Genomic DNA, 15,529 nt, shown 5'->3' with positions numbered 1-15,529 from the left:
CACTCGGGCTGACCACCTTCTGCTCCCTTTATCTCTGGCGGAGACCCAGTGATTTAGGATGCAACCAATGAGACCAAATATGGTGCTCTGCTTTAAAGGGGGTTAAATCACTGCCTAAACCCCAAGGATGAGACTGAGACTGCATTCACAGAAATGACATTTCTGTTGAGTAAATCCAGAGCCCRAGAAGACGCTCAGGTGGAGATGCCATCCCCAGAGCTGGTCAAATAAACAACAGTAGATAATACCATATYGCAAAGTGGGGCTGACACAGCACATGACAAAAGACATCAACTGCATAACTGACTACCTCGTCTGCTGAGTCTTCAGACAGGAAGGTTGTACAACCATCACTTGTTCTAATGTCATACCTGTAAGTCCTCACCCAGACAGGACCTCTGTGAAATGATGGTGTCGGTATGAAAAATATGTTACTTGCTCAAGGCAGACAACAAGCTCAGCAGCAGATCCACCTGCAACCTCAGGAAATAACTGAGCATTCGGTCAAAGATGAAAGACTAGTGATTCGATGGCTGAGATAAGACTTGTAGCACTTCAGAGGGGGAATACAGCAGAAGCAGAATTGCCTTTCTCCGGAAGGAGAAAGCGCAAAATGAAAAACTAGTCTCCAACGCGCCCTCTCAGTGAGCCCATCATTCAAAATCACAGATGGGAGAACAACAGATCACATCTGTGCCAGCAAACCACAAGCATGGGCAGGAGYGAGAAGATAGTCACCTGTGGAAGGTGAAAGCAGAAGCAGGACATGGGTAAGCAAACAGGTCTGCTGGCAGAGCCAGGTGGAGAGAGCAGTGAAACCCAAATGTCTCAGTTAAAGTGGGGTCAAACCTTGTGATTTTCTCCCTACAGTCAGGAATTTCATTGTGCATAAAGAAATGCTAGAGCTGCTCAGCATCACGCTGGCTGGAATAGGTGGTACCTTAATGAGCAAAGACAAAACTTCCGCACGCAGCGGATCAGCAGACGGCGAGTCAAGCCATCTTTGGCCAACGTGGCCTTTTTGTTTCACGAGGCATTAGCATCCTCTGCCACCAAGCTGGTTCCTTTARCCAGCTGACACCTTATTTCTTTAATCCTTTTTCTTTAATCTATTTCCAGCTTCTCTAACTGGGACATCCAGAACTGTCTATGACTCCCTCCTCGCTGCGGGTTAACATTTGACAGGGCTGTGCTGCATTTGAAAGGTTATACCCTACTTACAAGCAGAGTGAAACAATCACATAGCAGGCTGTGAACCCCGGGCTGAGGACACCTCTTATCTATCGCCTGCAGGAGCAAAGAAGTCCAGGCACTGCCTACCTCAGTACTGCAAGCTTAACAAAACTGCCCTGGGTGTTACCAGCCCCTGCTCTCCAGAACAAGGAGCTTTATTAGTGATCCCTAACACCTGCTCAATTGCAGCGCTCCTCTTCAAGGTGCACCTGGCTCCGCTGCAGTCCTATCCCTCAGCAAGTCCAGTGACACTGTACAGGCCTTGTTTATTGTCCCTCCTGGACTTCAAATGTCTCTCAATTTACAGGTAAGAAGATCCTTTCGCTGCGTGCCAGCTCCGCAGTCTYGGCCGGAACATGACAGACGGGCTGAGCTCCCCGGCGCTCGGGTTATCACCGCTAACAAAGGCTCTAACATCACTTCCACCTTCGAAACACTCAGCTCTTGAACTCTACCTTTGGTTACAGAGTGCCAGGCAGATTTGTGCCTGCAATTACTTTTTAAACATTTTGCTATCGATTAGAGACTAAAATAAAGGTTGTCCTCCTCTCCCCTCGCTGTACTGGCTTGATCACACTGTACAGATAGTAAATACTGAATACACACGGGGAGTATCTGGTAAGCAAGAAAGTATCATTTTTGTCCAGTTCCTTTTCACAATAGAAGCACTATATAATTTGATACTTTTCAGTTCATGAATATCCCMAAAAACCTCACATGCTTAAATCATGGTATTTCCTTYAGTCACAGCCACCCTCCTCCCTTGAACACTGGGTCTGTCCCAGTGCAYGGGCTGCGGGAGAAATCTTGACTCTGACGAAGTCAGTGGAAATTTTGCATGAACTATATGGGACAAGAGGTTAAAGTAGACGTCTTCATTTTGCAGATAATCGTATTTTATTCTTTCTTACAAGCCCACATACATTAGAGGCAATGTTTAAATTATATTTTTCTTTACCTAGCTTCAGTCCTTATTACAGTTTGACAAGCAAACATCAAAGTTCATGGGCACAAAAACCCTCCGCTATCCTGAAACCAGACATCCGCAACATATGTTCCCCCAAAGGAAGAGCTCATGTAGAGAAACTGCCCAGTGACGAAAGATCGTCATTCAAGCAGGGAACTCGCAGCATCTGAGTTTGTGGGATTTTTGTCATCGACTTCAAAGGCTGCACAATGGAACTTCAGACATATTGATATGGGATTATACCATCTAATAAACCGAAAACAATCTTTGGAACAAAGCCCTGAGACCGTAGGGCTGGCATAACCTCTTAAATTAAAGGTGTAAACTCTAAAATTAGCATAACCCAGACTTCTCCAAGAACAGATCTTCAGCTGTGTCTTTGGGAGAAGKGTCTGCTGAGGCTGTGTGATCAAGTACAGCGGATAAGACTGTACCAAAGCACAGTCTCGGCAGGATGTTGGCACCCACAGACTACTGAAATCCAGAACTGTCCTCTGCTGCCCRGCTTGGCATCTCCACCCACAGGGACCTCCCTGAAGCAGGATGCAGGGGGATATATCTACACCCTCCACAAGGCAGCCTCAGACAAGTGGGTGCGAAGCTGTATGAGAACACTCCAGAGTCCTTTCCTTCACCCATGGGAACAAAGCACAACCCATCTGCAAAGTGGCTACATTAGATCAAGTCATGATACTATTCCAGTACCTTGGAGGTTGTTATGAGATTTGTTCCATGCCAAGGTCAAAACTGCTCAGAAGCTCAGACTGTCTCACTAGCATGTTTCATGCAGCAATAATGTTGCTTTTTCTAGCTTTTAGGTCTGCATTATTGCTAAAGCTGAACTTTTTTATCTCCCATGAAGCACCCTGAACTTTCTTTACAGGGTATTCTCTATAGCTTTTGAATAATGTAAACCATTCTATGTGTTTGGTTTCCAGAACACTAAGGAAACTAAGAAACTATTCCCTAACCAATGTTTTCAGAGGAGGGTCCAGAGATCATTTTCCACAGAAACCAAGGCTCACCCATTAGATCACACAGTTTGGTATACCCGACGACGTGCTGGTTAACCACTAAAAGATGAAAAGCCCTACAGAAATATAATCTGCAGGGAACAACTGGCAAAAATGTTTCAAACTTTCGCAGAGATTCAAYGGTGAGCACATTTCTGTGGACGGTGTTGGTTCCTTTGGTTTGAATAGCAGACCAAATCTCCTCTAGCATCATTGTGGGAAGTGCTCCCAATGTCACCAGCATCATTTTAGAGCCAAATGGAATCAAAAAGCACTAAAAAAACACTCAAGAATCATGTARTAATGAAAATTATTTAGCCTTAAGTGACTAAGAAGGAAGCATTAAAAATTTTTATAGCTATTATTTTAAATAAAAAGTTAGTCGTTTCTCTTAACATGCAATAACTTTAGCAACAAACTTTTCTCTGAGAGCCAGTAAAGCAGGAGGTCCTTCCCCAAACATGTGGGAAAATTCAGCTGGGAGGAGCCGTTGCAAATTCCCAATTCAATCTGGAAATCTCCCAGTACAGAGAGCAAGCCCTGRCTCACTCTGGAGGAAAAGGAACGGAAAGGGAGCRCACGAGCCCTTGCAGCCGGCCAGGCCATGAAGCCGGCGCCCTGCGGGATCGCTTTGAGATCGCTTTGAGATCACTTTGAGATCACTCGAGCGCACAAATCCGCTGCGCTGCAAGTCTGCACCGTGCAGCCTGCGCAGGCTTGAAACCCCAGGGGCAAGCAGCACCCAGAGCTGGGCGCAGTCAGCCGAGAAGGTGCAGAAGGCCCCTTCCCACCCAGGCGAAGCGAGCCGATACCTTTAAGGAAAGGAGGCAGACTTCCAAGAAGCAGCAGTGACTCACCTGCTTGGCTTTTCCTTTTTTTCCACTAGGTGTTTTTGCCCAGAAGACTCTTTTCCCCCCGGTCCAGGACCTCCCATACGCTCGCCTGCCCCGGTGACTGCCCCGCTGCACCACCGAGGGATGCTGCAGGCAGAGTGGGAGGCACGCAGGGAGCTTGCAGGCAGGGCTTAAAGGCGCAGGCCGAGACGCCGAGCCCTCGCCCTGGAGAAGCCGTTTGCTTTTCTCTTCGCCGGCCTCTGTTTTTAAGCACCTTTGGCAGGGCTTGTCTCGGATCACACACACAAAGCCTACAGCAGAGGCCAAAACCGGGCAAGGATTTCTTTGCGTTTAGGCTAATATCTGAGCCCACCAATGATGCTTCTGCCAAGGCCTCTCGAAAAGATGAAAACACATGAGAAATTGAGAACCGTTTTTGTCTCTCTCTAACTTGATTTTTTTTGTCCGCAGCTTGACACTTCGACAGCCGACTCTCACATAATTGCCACTTCTGACACTATGGGCTCTAACCAGGTTCAACATTTATAGCAAATTTTAGCAGTTAGTGTTTAACAAGGAAAGCAAGAACAGAAGATGAATTTAGGGTGAGGAAACWGTGAAATTCAGTGACAAGTTTTTTAAATTATAAAGTGATCATACAGATGAGGAGGCATCTCACTTCCTACTTGCCTGTTGGAAGGAAAATATTTTTGATTATCGGTTCAGTTTTCATAAGAGCATATTCTTGCATTCCTAATACCTCCCATCTAATGGATCTCTTCAGGCCAATAAAATATCCTCTCCAACCACAAAACCTTTGCTGTCTTAGMTTTCCTCCTGAACACTGTGATGCTCACTGGAAAGAGGTGAATAATGAAGACTCCTTGGCTAGCTGAACTTCCTCCTTCAGGTTCAACTAAGCAGGAAAGTGCAAAGAATTAGGAATATAARTACATTAGGCCTTAACTAAGTCACTGAATGCCTCCTGTCGCAAGGAGGTCCGGTCCTTACTGGCAGACTGTGCATACCATGGAGCACATCCCTGTGAAACAGAGTTGATCAGTGAGAATGATGTTGTCCTAGAAGTTCGGCAGATAAAGGAGATCCTGCGCTTGCCTTTGCGGGATTGCAGAAGACAAAAGTGCTTGACCAAACCCCCAAAAGTCATGAGGGGAGATACGGCTGCTGTAACAGAAGAAACCAATAAAACACATCACATCATAGAAAAGACAAGATTACAGTGATGAATCACATCTCTAATTGTTTATGAAAAAAGCTGTCATTTCTCATGGTTTTTGATTCTCAGCATAAATGGAGATTTATTCAAATCACACCACTCAAGTTTTAGAGTCTCTTCTGAATAAGAGTATTCAGCACCCAAGTCTCAGCAAGAGGGCTCTGAGCAAGGCTTATGATTACWTCTGTTGTTTTTGCTGTCTCTATGTCATCAGATTAGAATACTCCTCAAGTCGTGCTGGCAAGAGGAAGGGAGTAGAAAGGATCTCAGCATGTCCAACAAATTCTATTGTGAAGTTTGAGAAGAAAAATTATTATTTTTTGTATAAAATTAGATTTTGCATTAGCGATTTTTATAAATACAGAGAAACTGATGGCTGTAACAACTTGTTCCAGTTAGGATTTTCCCTCTTTTTCCAGGTCAATATTACAGACACGCTGAGTGATTTGTTAGCTTCTCATTAATCAGAGTTATTTGAACTTTGGTGGAATTGTTTTCAGTGTCTGGCAGACGCTGAAGACACAGTGCCATGAGGAACAGCATGGACTACATAGCTATGCACTGTCAGAGGATGCATAAATACTTGACCACATCAGGGCTGAAAAACTTAAGAATATGTTGGTGGATACTTGAGAAGGATCAATGGAAGGTCACTTCCAATGGAAGGAAGTCTATCACTCCTTTTCTTTTTCAGAATTTGGATTATTTTGGAGGTGACGCTGAAGGAGGGATCTGGAGACTGACAAACCATAAATAGAAGAGCTGTACTTAGAAAAACATTTACTTGAATACAGGTCCCAGAAGGAAAGCAAGCCACAAAACCATACCTTATGCTGTCCTTCAAGAATGAAGGATTTCAGATCCTTGTACTTTCAATTATCACTATTTTTCTGTTCAAGTAATTTTATTCCGTGTCCTATTGAAGAACAGAACTGGGCCCATGATTACTGGAGGTCACTATGGTTCAAGATGGTGAGCAAAAAATTCTCCCTTTTTTATGCATTATTTCAGATGTTAAATATGCAATCTTTTTCCCTTCTAAAACAAGAAAACAAACAAACAAGTCACAGGTCATTTTACTTTTGGATGAATTGTTTTCAGCAAGAGCTATGGAACTTAAGTGAGCTGTAAGTATGAAACTCAGCTGTCTTTTACTTGCCTGTCTTTTAGTTATAATTGTGGTGCAGCTGGCGATCAAGGCTGCCCTTGTGTGTACGCCCAGTRCACTTAAGTCATTGATTCCCTGGGTGGTCCAGTAACTGCCCACTGGTTGTCTGCCCAGATGAGATAACAGACTGGTGTGAGACACCGAACAGGCTTGAAACTAGGCGATTGACTGAACTCTTAATCTTCACAAGAAAGTATTTGAGTAATTGGTGCAGGAACTCTCCAGGTGGGAATTTCAGACTGCCCTGAAGCCTCCCTTCAGGCAGCACCTGCTGTGCATAGATAAATGCCTGTGCTTAAACGTGGTGATCAGCATCCCGGGTGGAGAATCTGGCCCTTCCTTCCAGAGACTGCCCTAAGCGGTTCTTGCTGCAAAACTGAGCAAACTGTGCATAGATAAGAGGCTTGTAAATAGTCAGCAGAAATGGTCATGCAGAATGGGCTTTAGTGCATACTTAGGATAATTACGAGATGTTTTTAAATGTAAATAAGATAATCAATAGCGATAGCTCATGCATGTGCTGGAGTGGTGGTAGAACCATGGGCCAGCTGTATTGTAAGAATTCAGAACAGCAGTTCAGGGTCTCACCTGCAATTTAAATATATAAAGATGTTCAATATGCTAATTCTATTTCTATTCTTCTACAGAGATGTATGTCTGAATCTAGACCAACTACTGCTTCAGCTAATGCAGAAAAGCCTTAGGATGAGCTTTGTGGTCAGACTGAATCTTTACTATGACATTTACTTTCCTTTATCTAACACAAAACCGGTCTTTCTGGTTTTGAGCCCTCTTTCTCTTCATTCCCCAGTAACAGCCTGAACAGAAAGGCTTGTCTTGCTGCAACTTTTTTTTTTTTTTTTTAAGCCAGGTAAGACAAGAAATTTCTCAATTTTTGTCTTCTCAGATCTATTTCATACACAAAGGGCAATTGCAGGACATACTGAAAAGCACAGACACAAGAATATGGAGGGGAAAGGTACCTGCTTTCATTCATTCCATTCTCAGCTGCATCCACGACTTGCCTTCTAATTCAGTAGAGATTTATTCTTTTTTAAAGAAGGGCCTGTTGGTAACCACCTTCCTTCCCAAGCAGCAGCAGTACAATACGTGTCGGATCAATCATAAGCGATGGTATTAGCACCATAACCACATCGAGGGTAGAATCAGAAGAGGGATCAGAGATTACTTGCGTGAACTGCCAGGGATATGAAAAAATGTGTCCAGTGTCCAGTCTTGCATATGACTAGAAACTGGAARCTACCAGCTTAGAGAATTTTGAGTAGAATCCACCTCCAGATGTAAGCATGACAGTAGCTATTTTTTTAAATCTGAAAAGACACTTTATAACATCATACAGCAAAGAATGAACTAGACAAATGGATTTCAAATGTAACAGATTCAAAATAGTAAAATTCAGTTCAAAAATTAAGTATCTTTATTTTACAGTTTTAGAAAATGTTTACATTTATAAATGGAAGGGGGCTAAAGAAAAGTAAAGTGCAAGGTTCTTTAAAAGCAAAACAGAAGAAAAAAACCACTAATTTCAGTTGGACCAGCACACAGTCAAGTCATTTTCAAGTTTGTTATGCCTGAAACAGGCTTAATTACTCCACAGAAAACAAAAAATTCACTCTGCAAAACCACCGGGGTAGTTCTCATCTGTTGTCCTAACATTCCTTTTCCCCACTTATTATTTCGACATTGGGTTTGTCCTGTGTTAGTTACATCATGGAAGGAAGAAACAAAGCTACGTTTGATCCCTGGAAATGCTATGTACTACAACGCATTTACATATATACGAATATATATTCTGATATGATGTGCAATTAGATACAAGGCTGTAATTCAGCCAGAAGGAGCGGCTGATTTCAAAATCACGAAGAGATATATAGACACATGGTAGAAAACCCCCCACCCAGACTGAACTGAAGATCTGAGGCAAGTATTACAGTTAAGACCTACAGTTTTGGAACTATATAACTATTAACCAGAAATGGCTTTTACTAACTGGAAAAGACACTTTTTTACCTTGGTCTTTGCAACAGCTCCATGCTATTGTCAGCATAGAAAGATATTAAGTAACAAAGTGTTTAGTTCTTTATTAGAATTTGCAAACAAACACAACAAATCTTACTTGTATCATAGATACAAGTCAAAATTAGACTGATTTATCTATCCTTGTAGATACCATGCACCAATTTTGGAATTCATCTAGCAAATACTGCACCTTCTACAGTCCGCACTTGAGCGGGGAGAGAATTACCTTATTCACATAAAGCTGTCTAAAATTCAGCAATTAATTCAGTGAATTAGAACTGTGAAACTAAGATGCACAGCATACGYGATTAGCTGACTAGCTGACAAGGTATATGAGATATGCAAGATAAAATTGTGAAGGAGATTTTATCAGCATACTTAACACCTACAGCAAAATGCAATTATTGATGACTACATCTTTGAGAGAACTGAATTCCTTGGTTCTTTAGGTCTCATCTGCACTTCATTTCCACAGTTTCAGTACATGTGGCAATAGCACTTACTGTGCAGAAAAAATACTTGAACAGAGTTTTTTTAATGCCACAGTCTTCCTATGCTGGCCAACGCTCTTACCTCTTTTTTTTTTTTTAAACTAAGGGGCCAAACTGCATAGAAGGATTTAAAATAGAGAAGAAAAAAGTACCRCTGCTTTTGGATTATAACAAAACTTCTCAACACAGTATAAAACAAGAGTTTAAAGGTTTTATTTCTCATGAATACATATGCAGAGTTAGATGTATGCATTCCTGAGCACTAAAATTAACCTTTAGAGTTTGCAGTCTTCATAACACTAGCCTATATACTATTATTTGAACATTACTACAAAGTCCTTCCACAAAGACATCAGACATTTAAAACAATTCTACTTATAATGGATTAGGCTACCTCCCAAGAATAAGTCATCTCCCTAAAAGCAGCTACTACCAACATCCAAGACACAAGCGTTAAACAAATATGTATCTTTCTCTCATCTCAAAAATCCTCTTGATATTGCTCTAAATTTTAGCCTACAACCTCCCATCTGATCCACATACAAAGCAGCATTAGTTTACTTTTAGTAAAGTAGCACTAGCAATGTTCAAACAGCACTTGCGCATTGCTAAGATGTTACTAGGTCCCCAGTTCCTCCAGCACTGGGCTGGATGAAGAATCTGAAGGAACACAGTTAAAAATAATGAGCTAATCACCTGTATTTTTCTTTAAAAGTGTTCTTGCTTTCATACATGGCCAGACTGAAAGCAACGGAGCTCACACTTACTCCGTATGACTTCTAGGATCAAAAAGATTCATCCGAAGTGTTAAAATGCCGCCGCCCCATGTAAAGAATGCAACGGGATCCAGCCGCCCTCTTCAGCGTCGGTGGACTTGGTAGGCAGCTCTGGGAGCGCACTGTGAAACAGATAGCACTAAAATGCATTATGAAGAAGAGACTTTTGCTCTCCCAAAGCTTGTGCTGGGTCTATGAAAGTCTGAGAATTAAAAGCCTGCCAGAGAGGACARGTGACAAGGCATGAACTGAAGACTAACAGGAAATAGGTGTTTGCACCAGCACATGCAGACAACCATTAACTGGCAGTTTGGGAGAAGGGAAGGGGGCAGGGAGGGGGGAACTATCTCCCCACACAGGTTTGCTCACTAGTTAGAGTTAGTGGCCATATCTGTGGTTTTTTTTGTTTTTTTTTTTTTAAAAAAAGCCTTCCATATCAGCTACAGAGAAGAGAGTGTGACCCAAAACAGAATGATCTGAACCATTATGTTTCTTTCTTCAAACTAAGCCTGAACCACTGTTTTGAAATTTTTGTTGAACATTAACTGGACCAACTTCAGTCGGAGCAGAACCAAAAAACAAACAAACAAACAAACCTACAGGTTTCTTGCTGCAGAAAACACCTGCCAAGGACTGCGTTCCTATCACACATCATCTTCTTAGTGTACAAGCTATTTAAAGCTTGATTTCACAATGGAGAAGTGGCCACTTTATAGCATTTTCTTGACCRCAGCTACACCTTTAAGGTGAAAAGAGATATTTTTTAACCTTTACAAATTTCTGATTAAGGAAAGCATTACTGTACGGAGACCTTCTCAGCTATGACTCTTGTGTATTAGCAGCAGTGCTGACGAGCTAGTCTTCCAGAAGCACCACTGAACTGACTACACCGACGTGGCACGGCTGTTCATGACAAACAACCGCTCTTACAGTACTGAAGTCTTTCAGCAGTATTTGACTATTATTTGCTATTTATCTGGCAGTGCAGGGCACTACCAGCTCCAGTCATTAATTATTTAAGAAGCTATGATTACCTCATTTACCTTATCTCTTCATATTTTCATCTAATCAATATTTACATTAAACACCCAAACAAGGTCACAACACAGAGCATGAGTGTGTCAGCAGCAAACAGATATCAATCAAAATTTTTCTACCCTACAAATTATCTCAAAGCTTTCCAAGAGCCTGAAATTAAAAACTGGATGAAGTTTTGCTGCCTGGAGCTAAACTTGGGCAAGATGGGAAATGCTAACATGCAGAAAGATATCACGAGAAGTGTGATAAACCGTAATGCTGTATTCAGCTGGGAAACGTAGCTCCAAAGCATCCCAGCAGCACATGCACTTGGTATTCTTGGGTCCTGGTGGATCAAGAGCTGCGCTATTCCCAAGAGCTGCTGGGAAAACAGAATTGAAAGGGACCTCCTGAGTTACTGCATTACACCAAGCCAAGTCTTCTACTAATTCCTGAAATCATATACAACTCAGTACAAAGTGTACTAGTTCCTGATTCAAGGAAATCAAATTTAAGGGCATTATTTATCATCAAACCCTTCCCTAGACCAATCCACAGCTACATAATTTTTTATAGTGCTCAGAGTGGTAGATCAGTGCTGACTACACCTATGATCATTCCTGCATGCTCTACGGAATATGGTGCTCTCAAGAATTTCACTATGGATATAAATGATTACTATATCATAAACATGAGACCTATTGTTCAGCACTACTAGTATATGGATGGCAGAAACTCACCCTCCCTCCCCTTCATCTGAACATTTGCTTGAAATACTGGAGAAGGAAAATGCAAAGATGAAACATCATCCCAGAATAATGCAAGTTATGAATGCATAAGCTATAGAGGATCAGTGAAGAGACAATTCTCTTGTTCCAGTGCCAAAGGAAGCCTCTGGTAGTTCACAAGGCCATCCAGTTCTGAAAACCGTGCAGGGTGCTAGAAACATCCAATGCAATCAAAGACAAAAAAATTCTTACCACAGTAGAAAGAGCACCAGGTCTAAGTAACATGTGCTTTGATGTGGTTTCTTTCTAGAGGATTTACCATTATCTTTACATTAGCAGAAAAAAGTCTTTGTAATGCAAGATCTGAATTGTTAACCACACTGTTTTGTCCACTGAAAATAGCCCTGCCCCATACAATCTGCATGTCCAGGCACTTTCTGGCATGGTGCTATCTGGCCTGTGCTAGAGTTATTCTGGGAACTATTTTAACAGTTAAACACTATGGATGATCATGGGCCAGTGCCTGAGCCTGTGCTCTTGCCCTGACTTAGTAAACTGGAATAGATAGAACCTCAGATATACCTACAGCCTAAAGTTTTCTCTTTGGACTAGTGGTTTTAGACCTTTCTGGAGCAAGCTCTTCTGCTGCCATTCTTTTTCTACTTGTTCCACCATGTCAGTGTCTCCTCACTCGTCCTCTGAGCCACCTTCACTTTTTTTTTTTTCTTATCCTCTCCCCCTCCATGCTTCTTAGCAGCATTGGCATAGAGCCTAAACAAAAAAAGCCAACAAAGAACTTGTCACCATGACTCTCTGCTTCATTTCATGTTGGCCAGCTGGGAAACTATGCTCTAGATTAAATACCTAAAAGCTTAATCTTTTCTTTCAGCTGATGTTTTCTAGACCGCTGATCGTACTTTCTGTTCTCTGCTAGACTCTAAGAATGTCCCCATTTTTCTGGATGTGTAGCCCTTACACAGATTTTATTTTAAAACATCTGGGATTATATTTGTCATGGAAAAAGGCACTACCTTCGCAGGCTTTGGACTGGATCTGCAGGCATGTCTATATTTGAAACTCTTGTGCCAATGTGATTTGTAAGGTATTAGTACGTCAACAAGCAATAGCTGCATATTACTGCTTAGCCAGCTTATTTACATAGGAATATACTAAAAATAACATTGCAAATGATGCAAGCATAAACAAAATGTTCTACTTTGTTCACTAATAAACAATAAAGCTGTCATTAAAGAGAAATATTATTGGGCTTTACATCCTAAACATTCAGTGTAGTGCAAGAAAAATACATCCACTACTCAACCACAAGGCAAAAGAGAAGACAGACCAACTGAGGGCTACTGTAAGAAGAGAACTTCTGAAGGAAAGTCTTGAATGATCATCTGAGATCAAAGCATCAGCTAAAAAAGAATCCAAGAAATTAGGTATGGTTAATATAAAAGCTGAAAAAAAAAATTAAACCAACAGCAATCTAAAGGAAGATTTCTGTTAGATATATGGACAATTCTTCTGGAAAGGATACTGTGCTGCAGATTTTCTGTATCTTTTGGAATCTAAGTTTAGATGTAACGAAGTATTCTCACAAGTTAATTCTTACATATGTGGATGTGCTCTTTTTTACTGTCATTAATAAAAGCAGGATATTCCCCCCCCCCAAGCATTTCATTCAAAATGCTCTTCATTTGTGACTAGTGAAAAAAGAATCCCACAAAGCAGAAGAGGGTTTAGAGTACTTCTCTCTTACTTGTCACCATTAGTCAAAGTCTTCCAGTTTACGTTCTACCATCAGCTGTATTTGTGCAACCCTTCAGGAGAACAGTCAGAACCAACAACCTGAGCTAACACACTGACTGCAACTTTGCAATTCCAAAACCAGGAAAGAATCTGACCATCACTATTGTGATAATCCAAAGAAAGCATACATTTTTTTCTTTTGGACTACAACAAGTGCTTTACTTGAACACATACAAGTTTTCAGAAGTAGATTCTTTATTCTTGAATCTTTAGATTGTCAGCTAAAGACTTAGTATATGAAAGATGTAAACAAGAAGCGCATCAACAATCAGTTAAAAGACTTCTTTTAAAGTAAGTTTGGTGTGGAACATATGTTTGCAATCATCAAATAAAATTATAATCAACTGTATCTTCATCTTTTTCTACACAACATTAGGTTTTACATTAAGCTGATCAGGGAGCTTTCTGAAAAAACAAAAAAGCACAGCCTTGTTTTCTGATGGAAGTGATTGAACTGAACAGGATCAGGGTCCAAACAGTCGCAGCCAAACGGGTGCACTAGGGTCACCTGATTTGTACAGTACTGGAATAGTCAAAGTATATAACTCAGTTCACATACTTCAACTGGAGGTATTGCATTAGCGTACTAAGTAGCCATTGCTTTTTCCACATTGATCTTTGTAATTGGTGAAAAAAAAATCCACACTTAAAAACAGACGGAAAACTCTCAGAAACATAAGGTAAAAGCTTATGCTCCAAGCAGACTGATCTAAAACACATCATGAACAAAGTGACTGTTAAATGCCTGCAAGTTAATCAGCGTTTTGAATTCTTCCACTTTAATTGAGTTATAAACAACTTGAGAAATAACCTGTTTCCTAATATACATTACATCAGATGAGAACAAGTGTTAAAATGCATATTTCAAGAAGATGATAGAACTTAGTACTTCATAATCATCAAAAAGAAACTACTGGCTTTTAAGTATATAAAAAACCTATTCCCAATAGCACTATGACTGAAAGACAGTCAAGACAAAAAAAACCCATAAAACTTTGAGTCAGTCTCCAAATGTTTTCCTGCTATTTGTCAAGTTCACTATTTAAACATAGGTTTATCTTCTTATTTTAAATAAATGTTTAGTATACATACTTATACAGTGGCTTAAATTAAGGCATAATCCAGCTGGCTGAAGTTTTGAATAAAATGTCTCTGTTGCTTTGCATTAGTAATAATTGGTTCATGTTACCCCTGGTAGAAGTAATGCAGTCCATTAAAGAGCAGACTGAAAAACAGATCTCTACTTGCATTCACCATGATCATTTGATTCATTTATCAATTAAATGCACCACAGGCCTTTGGACTCAGGAAGCCTTTCAAGAAACTCACCATTAAATCAACTTATCAGAGAGGGCTCAAAGCTTTAAGCAGAAGCTGGTAAAATTCTGAATCCATAGTGCGTTTTTTACAGAAAGCCTTTAACATTCTAGAGAAAGAATACTGTCCACCCAACATGAAACAGGAGAGAAAGTGAAAAGAAGTTATCATCCAAAAAAAATACAGCACAAACTTTTGGAAGGCCTAGCAAAAGACAGTGACATAAGTTTAACATACAGACATTAAAGGAGAACCTTTCAGAATTCAACTCAACATGCCAACTAGAGCTTAATTTAAAATCACTGCTTCAGATCATGCCATTAAAATGATACATTTGTAAATATCACATTTTGGGCCCTCAGAATATGCAGAAAGAGTATTTCTTGCACAGCATTTGGAATCATATTCTAGGATCCTAGAACATTTCTATGACCCCCTCATTTCAGATTTAGTGTGAAAAGCTTTTTTTTTTAAAAAGGGAATGCAATGTAAGCACGGAATACTGACATCTTTTACAAAGCCAAGTGTTCTAACTTCTTAAACGGAATAAGTGATATGCAAATCTCATTATCCCTCTATGTGTAGCAAAGCTGATGCATAAAAAACTCAATCAAGCCATACAAAAAAAAAAAAAGGTACATTTTCTGGTATGTAAAGTACGACAGCTGCACCTGAAATAGTTTAAAAAGTATATAGATTTAGTCCTTCATAATGTCATGTAGCAAAAGGTACAAAATAACAGGCTAGATCACAGCCTCTTTCCAGAACCTGACAGGCCTCACTGTGGCTACTTTTGGGACAAAGACAAAACATGACTTGAGGCAGCTTATTAGTTACTGAGTGGCAAGTAACTCTAAATCACAACCGACTATAGCACCATACATGCTCCCTGGAGAA

Source organism: Apteryx rowi, unplaced genomic scaffold, assembly GCF_003343035.1.
Source record: "Apteryx rowi isolate R43461 unplaced genomic scaffold, aptRow1 scaffold_283, whole genome shotgun sequence".
Classification (NCBI taxonomy): Eukaryota; Metazoa; Chordata; class Aves; order Apterygiformes; family Apterygidae; genus Apteryx; species Apteryx rowi.
Note: the sequence above shows the minus strand (reverse complement) of the source record.